Raw genomic sequence first — 17,176 nt, forward strand, 5'->3', positions numbered from 1 at the left:
TTGCATATACTGTTTCCTCTGCCTGGAACATTCTGTCTCACTAATTCTTGTTCTTCCTTCCAGTCACATCTGAGGCATCCTTCCTGAGACTGTGTCCTCTGCTTTCCCCTTTCCCCAGGTCCAAGTTAGGTGCCTCTTCCAGTCCTCCCATTGGCCCCTGTACCTCCCCCTTTTATAGCTCTTGGTGTGATATACTATATCTATATCTATTGTTCTCTAATTACTTGTTTACTTATCCTATTGCCAAGTAACCTGTCAAGTCTTAGAAGGAGCAGGACTGCTTTTGCTTCAGTCATCTGCATCTCTTAGTACCCAGTAACGTGCCCTGGCATATCGAAAGGACCAAATAAGTAGTTCCTGAATGAAGAGACGAGCTATGCTATTTAGAAGGGTCATGAATTGGAAACTGATAGGGAGGCACCAAGGTTATGGTACTGTGTGAATCATGTGTTTTTGACTCACCATCAGTTTAGCACACACTTTGTTATTAATTTTCTCTATGCGGCATACCTCCCCAGTGAGATTAGAAGCCCCTTCTGAGCAAGAACCATGTGTAATTCCTAGTGTCTCCCTCACAGTGCTTTGTGTGTAGTCAGACTTCATTTCAGGGGGCCTAATCCCAGAGATATATATATATGTTTTTTTGATGCCACTAAGTCTCATCTGTAATCCGTCCATGTCTTCCTCAGCCAGTCCTGCTTCTGTGCCATGCACAGACCATGCCCCTTTGAAGGGCGATTTCCCTGTGGTTTCTTAGCTCTTGTGTTCCAGTGTGCTGGCCAAGTACCAGAGACATCAGCGGTGTGAGAGTCTTTCTTGTTCAGACTTCATAGGTTTGGTAGCTTGGACTGACCAATGCTGACAGGAAATAGAGGCGTTTATTAAAAGCCAGACAGCTGTCAACTTGCAGGAAGCAAAGCTCTTGTTAGCATATGATTTTGTGGTCGATTCGGTGGTCCTCTCTAGAAGTGAAGAACCAGACAAGAAAGGGAGGAGCCTTCTTAGACTCTAAAGTCAGATCCTTTTTCCTAATTTGCTTTAGAGTTTCACTTGTTTGGAATTTCCCGAGATTTTGATCTTGCCAAAAGGTTCACAGCAGAAAAGATCTGGGCAGGTGAAGCATTTGCATCTGAAACGAAATCATTGTGTTTTTGTGGGGTTTTTTGTTTTTTGGTTTTTTTTTAGCTTTTTTCTTAACATATTATCCTTGGTTCAGCCCGGGAGATTATTCTATTACTTGCGCATTTTAACTTTTCTTTCGTCTTCTGGATCTTTCATCTTCTGGAATGGGTGATATTTGAATGGAGAAGAGGAAGAGAGGAATGAAAATAAATGTAAAAGTCTTGTTCTTGCCTAGGCAAGCTTGGCTTCACATGTTGGAGCAGAATGACATGTCTAGTCTGGTTAAGAAGGGATACTTAGGGTTGGTTTGGCTTTTTATAGTTGATTTTTTTTTTAGGTTTGTCTTTTAAACTGGAAATTTTATATGAATGTAAGTAAATTGAGAATAAAAGCACCGAGTTTCACAATTTGCAGAGCACTCTTCTGTTACCTCTTTTATTTTATTTTAATTTTTAAAAAATATTTCTTTTTTTTTTAGGCGAGGCAACCCTTGGTTGACCTCACAGATTGCAAGAACCTTGTCAGGCTTACAGGCCCTTGTTTTTTACACCTACAGCACCTGGTCTTCCTAGGCGGTCTCTCATCCAACTACTAACCAGGCCCGACCCTGCTTAGCTTCTGAGATCAGACGAGATTGGGCTTGTTCAGGGTGGCATGGCCATAGTTCTGTTACCTATTTTAAAGACAAGTCACTGCGCTAAATGATAGGATTGTTTTTTCAAAAGGTGTGAGATCCAGCGTCCTCAGTGGTCACAGAGCAGACCTACGACCAGAAGGGGACCCTTTTCCTCCTGGTCCAATGTCCTTTCCTCCAGATACGCTGCCTCCCTGAAGCTCCGGGACGGCTTTGCATCAGGGTAACTGAGTTTCAACGGAATAGACAGTTCATGTCGGAGCAGTGGTTCTGAATCCTCAGTGTTATTTCCTGAGATTTTCTTAAATGTAAAAATGCCTTTTAACAAGTTCGAAGGCCAGAGATTGAGCAGTTGAGAACAAGGTAGAAATAAAGCTTTAAAGACAGGGCTGTCGGCAGGAGTCTTGGAAAACGTGTTGCAGGTCGCGTGGGAAGCGGTAAGCCTTTGTGTTCCTGTGTGCTGGATTCAGACACACTTACTCGGTCGTCATGTTGAAGTCTGTGTGACTGAGTCCCCACCCACAGTCATACTCTCCGTCTTGTTGCTCCCTCCCTCCCTCCTTCTTCTCACCACCCTCTTTCCCCACGGCCACCACAGCCACCACGAGCAATCACCCACACATTAGCTCTTGGGGCTACTTCCCTAAAAGGATATGGGGCATGTGGTGCTGGCTATAGACATGGTAACCAAACTCTGTGGGTTCTCTCCCTGTGCACCTCGTGACATTCGCCAGACTGCAAACTAGCAATAAACTGCTTCTCCTGCTGTCTAATTTGTCTGCAGTTCCTTTCCACTTCTGTATTTAATGGCGTATCTATGATCTCCCAGTGCCAGCTGAAGAGGATACGCGATAGAGGCGTATCCCCATCGAGGTTCCAGCGAGTTGGAGCTGTTAAGAACAGCCGAAAACGAACTACAATGGCCAGTAAAATAGACAAGGTCATCTTGTGGCAAAATTTGTGTTTATGAGTTTCCGTTTTTATTTTTCGATATCTGCATAGAGTCCTTTTTAAATCCATGGGCTTTGGGTAAAAGCATGGGTAGTTTTATGTGTCCCGGAGTACCTGGCTTGTGAGGTTCAAAGGTTGTTACTGTCCAAGGTATCCCCTTAGATCTTATTTGGGTCACTTCACAGGAACAATGTCCAGATGGATTTTCTGGCCAAAATGGAGTCAAAATGGTAACCAAGCTTGAAAGTACGGACAAGCCCTAGTACACAAGTGTGTCTTCTTCAGAAGTTTGAAAGTTAGTTGTCTGGGACTCTGAATGTATTTTCTGTAGAATCAGTGTCATGAATGGTGGTTAAGTTGCAAGCTCACCCATGGAACATATTTAATATGCAGTAACCCGAAGTATTCCTATTAAGATCATATGAAATTTCCCCGTAGAATTACTATACACAGTGATGATTGCTACATATAATATGTAATGTTACATATAATAGTGACTTTATGAATAAAAACCATCTGAGTTTGATCTGGGGTATAGTATATTTGTGTAGGTATACAGTGGGGGTATGGATATGTATTAACATATCCTCTTCCCATGCAACCCTGGCACTGGACTTGCTTTCTCCTCACTGCCAAGTAAGTCTGGATGGACCTCCATGGACTGTGGAGGATATGATGGATTCGGGGTGCTGGAGGCAGAGGGCCATGAGGAATACGATCAGGCTGGAGTTTCTGGGGCTGGAGTGCAATGACAGCGCCCAGGGACACTTCTTGGGTCTGGCTGTCTCTTTATTACCCCTGTTTGTTTTCTTCTGGGGGCCCAGGGCATCGGTCTATTTCTTCCTTAGTTACTGTTTTTTGTTGTTGTTGTTGTTTGGGTTTTTTTGCTATTGAGAGTTTTTGCCTCTTGTCTACAAACGAATATCCTATCAGAGTCTCCTGTTTTTGAACTAAATATATAGTCTTTCAGAGGTTTTCTAAATTAAATGTTGCAGCAGTTATCATATGTTAATTTGATATGAGAAAATAATAGAATCACAGGTGACTAATCTTTATAAACTCTGAAGGTATTTCAATCTCATTCTCTTCTGTTGTATATCATATGGCAGAAAAATAACAGCTTTTATAATTAGTATCACCTCCCTTGGTTATATTTCTTAATATAAGATTAGTTTTCAGATAAGACCTTTTCATGGCTATACATGAAACCATACAGTGAGCTTCCTGCTTAAATTCTCCAAAACCATCCACTGCAGTATTTCAGAGTCCAAGATGTCTTCTGCCAGGAGACCAGATAAACCTTTAAGTCGTTCATCTCCATGGTCTCTTATGGCTCGATTCATGCTTCACACGGTACAAAGGACTAGCAGCATAAGGCAGTCAGAGCACACAGGTCCCGGGGGAGGATGTGAATGGCACCACAGGGCCTGGCCCTGGCAGCGTTGTGAAAAAATAATTTGTCTCTAGAGCTCTCTTCTCCCGTAAATGTCACATCCCCCGCAGTGGGCACTCAACCTATACCCCATTTTTGTCCTCAGCCAAACACTGCCGAGATCCTAGGGCGCTGGGCTGTTCGCTGTGGAGAGCAGGCCTGGGGTGTTTCCACTTAAGCTCGTGCTTTTAAACCGACTTGTGGAGAGCAGGGCTGGAGGCTCTCTGCTCGTTCACATACTTTTGTCCCTGGCTTGACAGCTGCTCTTTCACTTCTCAGCAGAAAGGGGCACCCGTCTACACCCACGCACACACCCACACCCACCCAGAAAGGTTTGATGTACCACTTCTGAAAGGTTCAGTCTGGCATCATTGTAACCGAGATGAGTCAGGTGGGGCTGGAGGTGGAACATGGCTGTTCCCCAGAACTACAGATTGTTCCATAAGCGCGTTCTGGCATAGTGCGATGGAAGTTTCTGGCATTTTTTTCCCTTAATAATTATGAGCACAGAAGGTGGGGTGGGGGGGGGGTAGTCTCACCATAGAAGCTGTCATATGAAACAGCACTTTCTGCTTTTAGCAGATTTTACTCAAATGAGACTTTAAATTTTCTCTCTAATTTACTGGCAGTTCTTCTGAAGAATAATTATTTTTGCCAGAAAATCACTCAAGCACTTAAGCTATTTTTTTTTTTACCTCTGCAAATATGGTACATTCTTTTAAAATATATCAGAAGTGGGTTACCCATAAAATTTTATAAATTTTCTAATACTTTTTTTTTTATATATAAAATGGGTTTCTGTAGACTTTCTCATGCTTTTATTTAGAGGATATATTTTGTAATGTAGAGCACTGCTTTATCTGGTCTGGTAAGCTTGATTTTTTTTAACCACTAAGCATTTTTTTTTCTGTATTTAGAAATCCATTGAGTAATTATAAAATCAGTTAACACTTATGTTTACAAGTTAATATATTATCTGTTCTTAGTTGCACTAACTCAGAACCAAAATAATCTTCAACTCTTTACCCTCACCCAGTCCTCCAGCTTTAGTCCTGAACCGTGCACCTGAACCCTTTCCTCTCTCCTGACCCTCTTCCCTTGCCTTGGTTCAGGCCTCCCTCACCTCTGGCCTTTTACAGTCGCCAGCAGCCCAGCCTCTTCATTTCCACCCTGTCTTTCCTGGGGTGAGAAATGAAGTCACTGTCTTACTTGAAAATTTTGGCAGCTCTGCACTGCTAAGAGTATAATGTCCAGATTCCTCGGCCTTACCTGACACAGGTGCTTAACGCAGGTGCAGATGCATGAGGTATTTTCCCAGCTCTCCTGGCCCAATTCTCCTCGCTAGTTCCCCCCCCCAACCCCCACACTGTCACCACACACTGCAGTCTCCGTCCTTGTTGCTGTATCTTCCTGAGCCACCACCAGTCACCCTCAGTGGAGCACGTGCCTCCCACACTTAGCCAACTTTTCTATTAAATTCCCCTGTTTTGGTACCGTGGGAAGTATCACTATGCTTTCCTGTTGCCTCTGTGAACACATTAACTTTGCCCTGATCCACCTGAGGAATCCGTCTGCTTAGGGGAAAATTGGGACTTGGTTACAGAAAGCTACTAGAACATACCCAGTTTCTGACAGGCCAAAAAGCCCTTTTTGCAGCAAGCTATTCCTTTTCAACACTTAGTAACATTTTATATGAATTAATATTTTTATTCTGTTGCTTATATATGACTTTCTTCTGAGCTAGAATGTGAATCTCAAGAAATATGGGATCTTGTCTTTCACATCTTCGTATCCTCGGCATCTAAGGTACCATGGCGCCTGGCCTCGCATCACCTCGTGGAATCATATCGTATACACACTAAACCTTCCTCAGTTAAACTGTATGTAGCACCCTTACCCCCTCCCCTCCCCAGAGGAGAAAAGGGCTAAATTCCTTGCGTTACCACATTGTCCTGATATCCTGATAAAGTGGGGCTACAGTTGAAGGAAACAAAAGAGATTAAGAGCTGGGCTTTAATATATCTAAAGCTTTGCAAGGTTAATTTTAATTACATGCAGTTTTGCTTCCTAGCTAACTACAGAATTGCCATATAAGAATTGCCAGAAATATTTGTGGAATAAACCACATGAGGGACTCAGCACCTGAGAGTAATCTACCTATAGATGATGGTCGTCTATAAATTGATATAAATTATGTTGGCACTTAATTCATTAAGTGCCAGGCACTGACGGGTGCGGGGGTGATCAGGAACACGTGCCCGTGGTCTCTCTTATAGGAGGGAGACAGAATGGAACAGTCACACGACTGACTCATTTTAATTGTGGAGGAAGTGCTGGGAGGGAAAAAAGTACAAAGAATGTGTCGACGAAGTGGCTTTGAGCTGGTTTGAAGAAGTCCCTGGATGCTTAAGTGAGGCCTGAAGGTTGCGATGGGCGAGACTTGCAGGTAGAAGTGGCTTAGCAGTTTTCAAGAACACGGGAGGCGGATATGGGGAGCATTGGTCTCCAAGAGGACATCCCCTCCTGGGATAGTGACTTCCGGAAGCTAATTATTCACTGGTAGAAGGTAGTAGTGCCCCTTGGTTTATCCAGTATTAAAAATTAAGAACTTATCTTATACTAGAATCCCATGATTTGTTGAACAGTCCCGTAATCACTAATCTTATGTATTGTATTGTAAAGTGATTACATTTAGTGTGGGGGGAAAAAAAAGTTTACTTTTTCCTATCACTACATGATACAAATACTATAAACATTTTGTCTTTACTCTGCCAATTGTATTTTTAATTGAAATTTTCGCTGAGATAATTGTAGTATTATGTGCAGTTGTGAAAAATAATACAGAGAGATCCCTTGTATACTTTGCCCAGTCCCACCCTCACCGTGTTGTGCAAAATTAGTGCGATATCACAACCAAGATATGGACATCGATACAATGTGCCACGTTTTTCAGATTTCCTCAGTTTTACTGGTACTCATTTACGTGTGCATTGTTTGTTTTCCATAGACTGTTGTATTCGTAATACTATTTTTAATGTGATTTTGTTCTAGTTTTTTTCCCTCAAAAGATATCCCCTCCCCTAAACGTATATATCCCTTTCATGCCCTCATATGTTTTCTCTAAGCCTAAGAAAGCAGCTACTTTTAAAAGAAATAGATTGAGAACAATTGTGAGTCTGATGTACTTTACCAGACTGATTGTTGTAGACAATTTAGCCAGTTTATAGTTCCTGAGCTGGCTGCCCGAAGATACTCTGGATGGTTTCTAACCAAGAGAGAACCATTTAGTGTCATTCAAAATGGACTGAAGTATCAACAATGTATGAAAAGGCCTGACAGTGATATAAATGTCAAGTGGCCTGTAAATTAAGCAGAGCAGAGTAAGTAGAAAAGTAAACGTACGGGGAAAGTACCAGTAACAAAGGAGGCTTTGAGATTTTTGCTCTTAATCTTGAGTGAATATGCTTCCCAGATGGTAGGAGATTGACTATCCACTGACAGCCCCTTCCCCCAACCACAGGAGAAACAACCAAAAAATACTCACCACCCTTGGTGTGTGTGTGGGTGTGTGTGTCGGGCGGGGGAGGTCAGTTGATTTTCAGTGGTCATATGATTTTCACATGTGATCTGGTTTTCAGTGTGTGCTTTGAGTTTTCTAAATGAGAATAAATTACCTTTATAATCAGAAAATACCCTCAATTTCCAGTTTCGGGGTGTAAAAAGGAAAGAAACACTAGACGTATGAGAATAAAAAGAAAGTCGTTTTAGAGTAACTGAGTTCAGAGAGCATAAAGAGAGCGGGAGAGAAGCCAAGACGATTGATGCTGGTCATCAAGTTGTTTGGGGGAGCTGAAAGCACATCGACCCGATAGTCGCCTGGAAAAAAATTAAAAGCAGGAGATAAACTGCCAGGGGACTCTCTCCAAGCAAATGGAAAGGACCTGAAAAAAACTAGTTAGGTGTGATTGTCAGATTGGATTCTGGGTAGTGAGAAAAGGGAGCTCTTTCTGTCCAAAATAGCCTCTCTGAGTGGAGGTTGGTCTCTCTCTAGTGACAAATAACTGTTGAGTTTCAGCTGGCCTTCCACAACGGCTCTTCATAACTAAAACTTATGTGATAACATAAGAATAGAAGGCAGTTACTTAAACAGGAGAACCTATTTAACAGACCTAACTGTTAAAAGTGCTGAGGTTGTTTTTAACTTTGTTTTTAACAGCTTTTATTGACATGGTTTTGGTGGTTCTAGGTAAAGTCACAAGATAAGAAAATTAAGTTATTGCTGAACTATTGGGAGTGACAGATTTATTCTATTTGCCAATGTGATTGATACCCATAGAAAACCCGGTTAAAACAACATGAGTAAATGAAGGTAGGTTAGATGGCTGAATAACAAGATGATAGTATAGAGTAGTGTGTGAGCCTATCTATGTAAAAACAGGCAGTGCGAATTTGTTATTTACGCTTGCACGTGTTCTGAGAAAAGTTTGAAAGAGTCGACGCTAGTAGACAGTTAACATTGGTTAAGTTTTTTCATTATATCTTTGTATTCTATACACTGGACATGTTATTTTTGTAATTTTCGAGGAGAAATTTTATAAATGATTAAAGTCTTGTGGTATTTAGGAATGTTTGTATTTTCTAATGGCTACTTCTTCACTAACATCTGTATTGTATACCCCTAGTGCCCTCAGGTTTTGGCTGTTATCTGCGACTCCCTTGCGTGAGCGATATTGAAGTTAGCTAGTACCATCTCGCTCTGCGTAACAACATTTTGGTCGACAGTGGGCTGCAGGTGCACCGGTGGATACCGTGTAGCCTAAGTGCGCAAGCAGTAGGCCGTGCCATGTAGGTGCGTGGAAGTGTAATCTGTGATGTTTGCACAACTAACGACATTTCTCAGAATGTATCCCCGTCCTTAAGTGGCTCATGACTGTAATCGTTTATCCTCCTTCCTTCCCTTCCCTCTCTCCCATCATCTGATTTGAAGTATTCACAGTTGATATCTGAGGATTCTCAGTTTGTATCTATAAAACCGATAGCAAGATTATTCTACTTTTCAAAAACTTCCTGTTCTGCCTCCCACACTCCCTTTTGATAGTTGTACTGTGCATTATGCAGTACATCGTCTCCTTTGCAACCATCCTTTCGTCTTAGACCTACTAGTAACTATTAATGCCCACGCCGAGGTCTTTCCTACACCTCTCTAGTCATTGTGTTTGCCGGACACTCATTCTCTGCCATATTCCTCAGGAAGGGTTTATGGAAACAACATCCGTAAATTAACAGGGCGCATTCTTAAGTTTGTCTGCAGCCTTTACATTCGAAGGCCATTTTTGTCTGTATATAAAAGTCTTGGCATCGTATTTTCTTTCCTTAAGCGATTTCAGTATGTTATTACATTGTCTTCTGGTGTAAAGCATTGCTCTTGGGGTTTGACAACCTAATTGTCTTTCCCTTATAAGTGACTTGGTCTTTTTCCTTAGATTCCCAATGGGTTTTTTTTTTTTAAACCTTCTGTTTCAAAGTCTAATCATTTATTATATTTCTCTGTTCCCTTGCTTTGGTTTCCTTCTTCGGGGATCAGCTTATTATGTCTGTGTGATCTTCTTTGCCTATCTGTTTCTTTTACTTTTCTCAAAAATTTTTAAAACTTCACGTGTTTAAAAAGTAAATGAAAAATTATTAAATATAGTTTCAAAAAACTTTAAATGTAATTTCAACTTATAGAATGTTAGAGTACAAGAAACCTATTTCTATTTAATTACTTTTTTGAATTTTTTTAAAAACTCCCCCATTGTGTTTCCTTTTAAGACATTAAATATGTTTATTTGCTCTCATATTTCTCCTTGTTTTGTCTTCATTTCTGAAAAGATCTTTTTCATTTCTGTTCTAACTCCTTCCACTTCTCTTTTTAAATCTTTTTTTTTCTAGTTATCTTGTTTCTTGATTTCTCATTCTCATTTATGTTGTTCTTCCATAGTTTCTGTCATTTTCTTAATTTCTTTCAGCTCGTTGGATCAGTGTTCATCTGTCACAGGCATCTTTCTAGCTTGCTTTCATTTCCCATAGGGATATTATTTTGTCCCTTATTCTCTTTAATGTGATAACACTGTGTGGAAGTCAGCTACCCCTTGTCTGCTCATTTTTAAGTGAACAGTGTTCCCCTGAAGTTTTAGGAAGAGAGGGCTGGATCAGAGGGTGGGTCAGCTCAGGGCTGTCAACCTCTCTCAGTTGTCTTTGTGAAGTGATTTTTAAGACGACCTTGCACTTCCTAAGATCTGCCTCCCCTGTTCCTCCCATGTTACCTTTTATCTCAGCCTCCTCTTTCCTCAGAGCTTTGTCCTAGTAGGACGTTTGGTCGCTTAGCTTTGAGAGTCCATTGGGTCTAGACTTCCCCAGCACCTGGGGCGGGGGCGAGCCTGGCACTGCCTGGGAATTGGAGCCTGCAGAATCTGCTCCCAGCTCGGCTGCTAACCACAGATTGGCCTGTCACACTTCCATTGCCATCAGAGCTATCAGAGTCACCTGTTCAGTCTTGGTTCTACTTCCTCCCACACAAAGTTGATACCACATGGGTCTTAATAAGTGACTCGTACCCACTTTATTGGTACTTCCAGAATCAAAGGGTGCCTCGTCGTCCCTGCGTTTGTCTGAGGGCTTGCCTGTGTTCCTTTTGCTATCCTTGTTGCTGTTTATTTTTATGGAGAAATTCAGAGAGAGTGCAGAACTGTGCCAGTTGCTGCCACCATCTTCCCAGAATTAAAAAGCCAGAGTAATCTCTCAAAACCATGTCTAGATATATCATTACCCACTACTTTTTTAAAAAATTGAGTCCTTAAGACTCCTTTATAAAAACCTTCAAACATACAGAAGTAGAGAGATTAATATAATGAACCCCTATGTATCCGTCACCCAGTTTCAATAATTATAAACTCATGGCCCATTTTCTTTCATCTGTACCCACCCCCATAACCGCCCCCCCCCCAGCTCTGATTCACTGAAGTAAATCCCTGTATCATAACAAATACTTTTTTAAAAGGGAACAGTCGGGGATCAAAGGAGCTAGAACCACCTCTACTTTGCACTTGGACAAGAAGGTCAAATATCAAGGAGAGGACATGACACCATCCAGGGTCTGGGATGATGTGCCCATCAGCCTGGAAGTACAGAGTACAACCTGTCAGGAGCTGATTTTCGTGGCAACCTCTGTTGGGCACAAGGAGCCACTAAGACAGCGCTTGCCAGTCCTGCCTGAATATTTTTTGCAGCGGAGGACCCCAGTGTGTCTTGATTTGAGAGTGCTTTGTACTGTACTGAGTCTCAGCCCGGCTCGGAGGGCCTCCATGTAAAATCCTTCCAGATAGCCCAGCTGTTGACCTCCTTCCCAGGTTTGTCGGAAAGTTGTAGCGAGCCTGGATCCCATCTCAGATGGAATGTAGGCTTCTCTGCGAATGGACCAGCCACATCAGAAAATGGTGCTGCCTGCAGAAGTAGAGAGAAGGGGCCTATTCTTCCAAGAAATGTTTCTATCACACACAGCCATTCCCTGGGTATCATAGCAGGAAATTACTCATTTCTGGAAACTCATCCATGAGCTTTCTGTTGAGGAGGTCAGAGGGAAAGCAGACAGAGTTCTCCAAGTCTCATTATTTTGTTTTCCACTGTCATCCTCATGCTATATCTGTTTTCTTAATTCCAAACTCATAGTTCTCACTTTAGTTCTTTCCGGTCTTTTCGCACTTTCATTCCATAAGCCCTCACTGTCTGTGGGATTGTGCCGCGCTGCCAGACAAGCGAGTGTCTGCTCCCTTGAGCTGGGGAGGCTCGCCGATCAGCTCTTCTGGAAAGCCTGTCCAGCCCCGTTAAGCGGAAGCAAGAAGTTAGAAAGTGTTCTGTGTGTCCTGTGTACCCCTAGGAGTCTAGGCACACAGACAGTGGTTGCAGGCCACTGTCGTGTGGTGTGGGCCCAGTCTCCTTTCTGACCTTTGGAGAAAGGCAAGGGCTTGGAGAGTGACACAGCAGCAGTCTTCGGAGGTTGCTGGGGTGGAGAATGGCCACCCCTCTCCACCCCAGCCCTCACCGCTGAGCTTTCCTTTCAAGCAGCAGAGCCGGAACAGACTGGGCAAAACAGCTTGGACACAGCTGTCTGATTTATTTCCTCCCATTGACACCAACCAAAGTCGGTATGGGAGGCGACTGGTCAGCAGTGCCAAGAGCATCGCTGTCTTTCCTCTGCACCAGACGCGGCTGCTCCACGGTTATTCCTGAGTTAGCTGTTCTCATTGTTCCCAGCTAACCTTGATGCCTTTCCCTTCTTCCTGAAGAACACTTTCCCCTCTGATCATCAGTACTTTCTAGTCACCAGAGTTCACTGTGGCCCCTGGTGGTCTTCCCGTCGTAAGTGGGAACTCATTGAGGACGGGACCATGAAGACCTTGCCCCATCGACGCTTGGCACAACTTGAAATGCAAGGACAAAAATTGGTAGCAAGTACAATGATGTATTGTGATCTTGATTTTGAAGCTGATCCTTCCTCAAAACTTGACTTTGACGTCTTATGTAAGAGCTCGCTTAAAAGAATATACTTGAGTGGTAAAACCAATTACCTTTAAAAGAATTTTACAGTTCTGACTTTTTGGCTGTCGTGTCCTCTAGTGAACATATCTCAGTGAAATTTTATACCATTTAATATGAGTAACCTTGTAAAGATTGCTTTTCAGCACAGTAGGAAAACAAACATTCTAATAGTGATTTTTTTTTTGAGTTTATACAGTGCCGTTACATGAAAATGTCATTAGATTTAGCGTTCTAAAATTCTTTCTTTACCCCGATTATTGCTCCATTTGGTCCTAGGGATTTGTTCTGTAGCCCAACTTAGATGTCATCATTCTGCGAGCCTTGAGAGGAAGAGCGTCTAGCTAGTTGTAGTATCTTTAAAAGATGTCACCTCCGCAGTAGCCTCAGTTATTGTATAATAATAGTGGCCCCAGGCCTGTAGCTAGCAATACGTATATGGATTTTGGTTCCTATATAGTTGTAGTTGTGGCATTGAGATATTGAGCAAACCTTCTTGAGGAAGGATTTAGCATCTGTCAGACTTCAAAAGCTTCTAAAAATTGATCATGTTGTTATCAAAGGTTTACTGCCTCCTTTCACTGTATGGAAATTGTATATTTATGCTTTCAGCTCTAAGAAGGCAGATGACCAAAAGATCATGCAGCTGTTGCTCAAGGCTGGACAGAAGGAAGGGGTAGAACTTTTGTAAAAAAAGATCCCATCTCGCTAAACATGCTGAGGAGGTGGGAAGATGTACTAATTTAATTTGTTGAGATACTGCTAGTTTATGCTGGACAGCATTTGAAGTAGCTACTCTTAAAGTTGCTTTTTAATTAAATTTACTAAATACAATAAAATTTGCCTTAGCTGAAGTTAGAAAAAAACGGCTTTTTTTTTTTTTAAGAGACCCGTTTATGAACATGATGAACGGAAAGAATTTAATGTTTGAATTTTTTTCTTGTATTTTACTACAAGTTTATACACATAAAAATACATACCAGATTAATATGGGAGAGAAAAATTTGTACCAGAGTTACCCTGCCCGCCCTTTCCTTACAGAAGAACAAAGTAACAATATTCACTTAACTACAGGAATACCATTGTAGGTTTTTTAAATTCCCTGTATTTTAATCTCTTATCCTCTTGATCTTTAATTTGCTAAACAGTTGCCTGCATTATCTTCGTAAAGAAGCAGCTCTACCTGATTGTAATGGTTCAGCTGAAAAATAGTGATTTATTCATTATGAAATTCAAATTATCAGATGCAGTGCATTTTCTTACTATTTGAATTTAAGGCAAGGGAGGAGGAGCTCTCTGTAATGTACAGTTTGAGCTACAGGCAAACACAAAGTTACACTGAGCATAGGGGAACTGTTAAGATGACCGAACTAGAAGAAACACCTATTAGCATAGTATATGAGACTTCAAGGCAATGTAATGGGCATAGTTGGAAAACGTAGGAAAAAATACAGATGGATTAAGATTAAATGTTTGGTTTTTTTTAAAAAAAATGAGGAAGAATACTGAGGAAAAAGACTTTCTACTGTTAGAAGCAATAAAGGAAATTGCAAACGAAAAGATCAATAGGTTTGCATACATAAATATTTAAAACTACTTTTAAACTTTTTATTGTACAGGTAATGCGTATTCACTATAAAAAAAATTGGAAAACAATAGAAAATAAAAATCACTCATAATCCTGCCATCTAGCAGTAGCAGATCTGTTGTTACTATATTGACAGTTTTATGATCATCTTCCCACACTTTAATTTTCCATACATAAAAATTTTTTAATGTACCAACGGATAAATTGGAAAAGTGGTTTCCAGCACAGGCAAAGAATCGATGGCTTTAAAATATGTAAAGAGCCTATATGGGTGAGAAAAACATTAATATCCTCAAAGATTGGTAGACACAGGACAGGAAGAGACAGATCCCACTCATGTGCCTTGTCCGGCAGACAGTGCCTGCTGCCCAGTGAGGTGTCCTTAGTAAAGTTATGCTTGCTGTGCACGTCAGCAGCTGTTGGCGGGATGGACGTGTCCTACTGTCATCTATGTTTTATTCCAGCCTTTTGAGGCATAATCAAGATACAGATTAAAATGCAGAAAATATTTTTCTTCATTAGTTGAACTTTCAATAATAATGAACTTTAAATAAAAATACATTCAATAAGAATGTATTTTTGAACTTGGGATGGGCAAAGCTTTCATAAGCAAGACACCTAGAAAAAACTAACAATAAAGGAAAAGATTGATAAATTGAATGACATTGAAATTAAGAACTTCTCTTCATTAAAAGACACCATTAATACTAGATCATTTGCAGAAGTAACCACACATTTCTCCCACCCCTGTCTACATGCCTCTCTGAGTGTGACTGTCATCAAGAGGTAGAGAATTGCTTTTGAATTTCTCCTCGGCTACATGACTTGCTTTGGCCAGTAATATATTGGTGATCATGACATAAGCAAAGGCATAAAAAAGTATTTGCACATTGGGCCTTTCCTTCTTGCTGCCTTTGAGAATTCTGTAGACTCTACCATCCGACCACAAATGCATATTCAAACTCAGCCAGTATCACATGGAACAGAGACAAGCCATCCCAGCTAAGTCTAGCCCAAATAGCCAACCTCTAGAATCATGAGCAAGGCGATAATTGTTATACGCCACTATGTTTGGGGGTGGTTTGATATACAGCAAAAGCCAGATGATACAGAGAAAGATATTTGCAGCGTTGTGACCACACCTTGTGCCCAGAGTAGATAAGGAACACTGCATATCATTAAGGAAAAGACAGACAACCTAATAGAGAGAAAGTGGACAAAGATTATGTATGATATCATTCCAGCTATGTGACATTTCTGGAAAAGGCAAAACCATGGAGACTAACAGTATCAGTGGTTGCCAGGCGTTTGAAGGGAGAGAAAGGGATGAATAGGTGGAGCACGGAAGGATTTAGGACAGTGAAAATATTCTGTATAGTACTGTAATGGTGGATACATGTCATTATACATTTGTCATACCCGTAAAATTCACAACCCCAGAAGTGAAGCTTCCTCTAAAACACTGGAGCGGTGGCATCTTGCTCTAGTGTTGCCACTTGTCTAGGTGTGAGCAGGTGTGACGTAGGCCACGAGTTAACGATTGTTCAGTGCTGATGTTATGAATAAATTGCTTTAAAAAACGAGTGACAGGAAAGTCATTCCGACGATGCTCTCTCTTGCTGCGTTCAGATAGGCTTTCTTGAGTAGGAATTTGAAGTTAACACTAAGAATTACATGACTTCTTAGTGGAGAAAACGGAAAACCACAGGCTGTGGCCTCACATGGATTTATGTCTCTTGAAATCGCATGATAAGACTAGCATATCTTGGCATGGTAGATAGTAAGCATTCACTAAACTGATGATTTTAGTTTTTTTGTTGGTAAGTCCTCTCTGAATTGACCCAAAGAGATTTTTTTTCCTGAAGCCCTGAAGTTTGTTAAGACCTTTGCTGTTTGTTTAGCAGCATTCTAAATTAGCTTTATGTCAGTCAAGTTGCATCTCATTCATGGATTAGGGTATAAAAAAGGTGAGAAATCTTTGTATACAGATTAACCTGCCCGTAATGGATGGTGCACATAGGTTTGCGTGTACAGCCTGGTAGCGCTGTTCATAGGCACATTTCAGTGCCAGAACTCTTAACTTAATCCACAGGAAGGAACAAAAAGAAAGATGCAGGCACAGACAGAGTTTGGGGTTTTGAACTACTCATTCTGCCTTTCCAAGAGTGATCGATGCCTGGTCGGGGGAGGGGGTGGGGGTGTAGATAAAGTGTCCACTTGTTCAGGGGCTGTAATTCGTCTGTTTTACCGTTCATCCTCTGTAACCTTGATGAACACTCATGTATGTGTTTGTCAAGTAAGAGTTACATGTGACAGCACCTGGCTCATAACCTAGCATCTGTTTATCTGGCTGTCTTCCCCACTGGAAGGCACGCAAGGTCCGCGATGGCAGGCCTGTCCTTGTTCATCTTCCTATCCTTAGGGCCTGCCACAGAGGCAGCGTGCAGTATATAATTGGATGAATTGAAAGACTCATAATCGAATCTAAACCTTGCTTCCCTGATGCACCTACACAAGAGTTCTTTGGGAAGCCACGCGGAAGACCTTGGTCACACTCCTCTTCTCTTGCCCACATGGTCACTTCGTTTTTGTGGCCTTATTGAAGAACTATCTCTTCATAATGCTCTCGGGCATTGGTCGTGTCCTTCATTCCTAGTCCCCCAGGTGGTGTATGGAAGAGCACATTATGTCTAAAAAGGATTTAGAAAACTCATTTGGTTGATGACAATAATGCAAAAGCCTTGTCTTTGGTTGTAGTAACAGAATCTTGTTCTGCTCTTGACATATTAAAGAAATTCTTAACCAAAAGTAGCTTCATTTTGACATTCTGTTTTCCTCCCATTCACACTCAAAATTATTCACAGAAGTATCATAC

The 17,176-nt window shown here is 41.4% G+C and overlaps 1 protein-coding gene and 1 pseudogene across 4 annotated transcripts in view; one reads left to right on the forward strand and one right to left on the reverse strand.

Moving 5' to 3' along the window:
- The window catches only part of PTPN1 (protein tyrosine phosphatase non-receptor type 1), a 58,043-nt gene that overhangs the window by 14,546 nt on the left and 26,321 nt on the right, over positions 1-17,176 (forward strand). The window lies entirely within an intron of this gene.
- LOC120604151 (uncharacterized) lies at positions 1,670-1,788 on the reverse strand (annotated as a pseudogene).

This window comes from Pteropus medius, unplaced genomic scaffold (assembly GCF_902729225.1).
Source record: "Pteropus medius unplaced genomic scaffold, Ma_sr-lr_union100, whole genome shotgun sequence".
NCBI lineage: Eukaryota > Metazoa > Chordata > Mammalia > Chiroptera > Pteropodidae > Pteropus > Pteropus medius.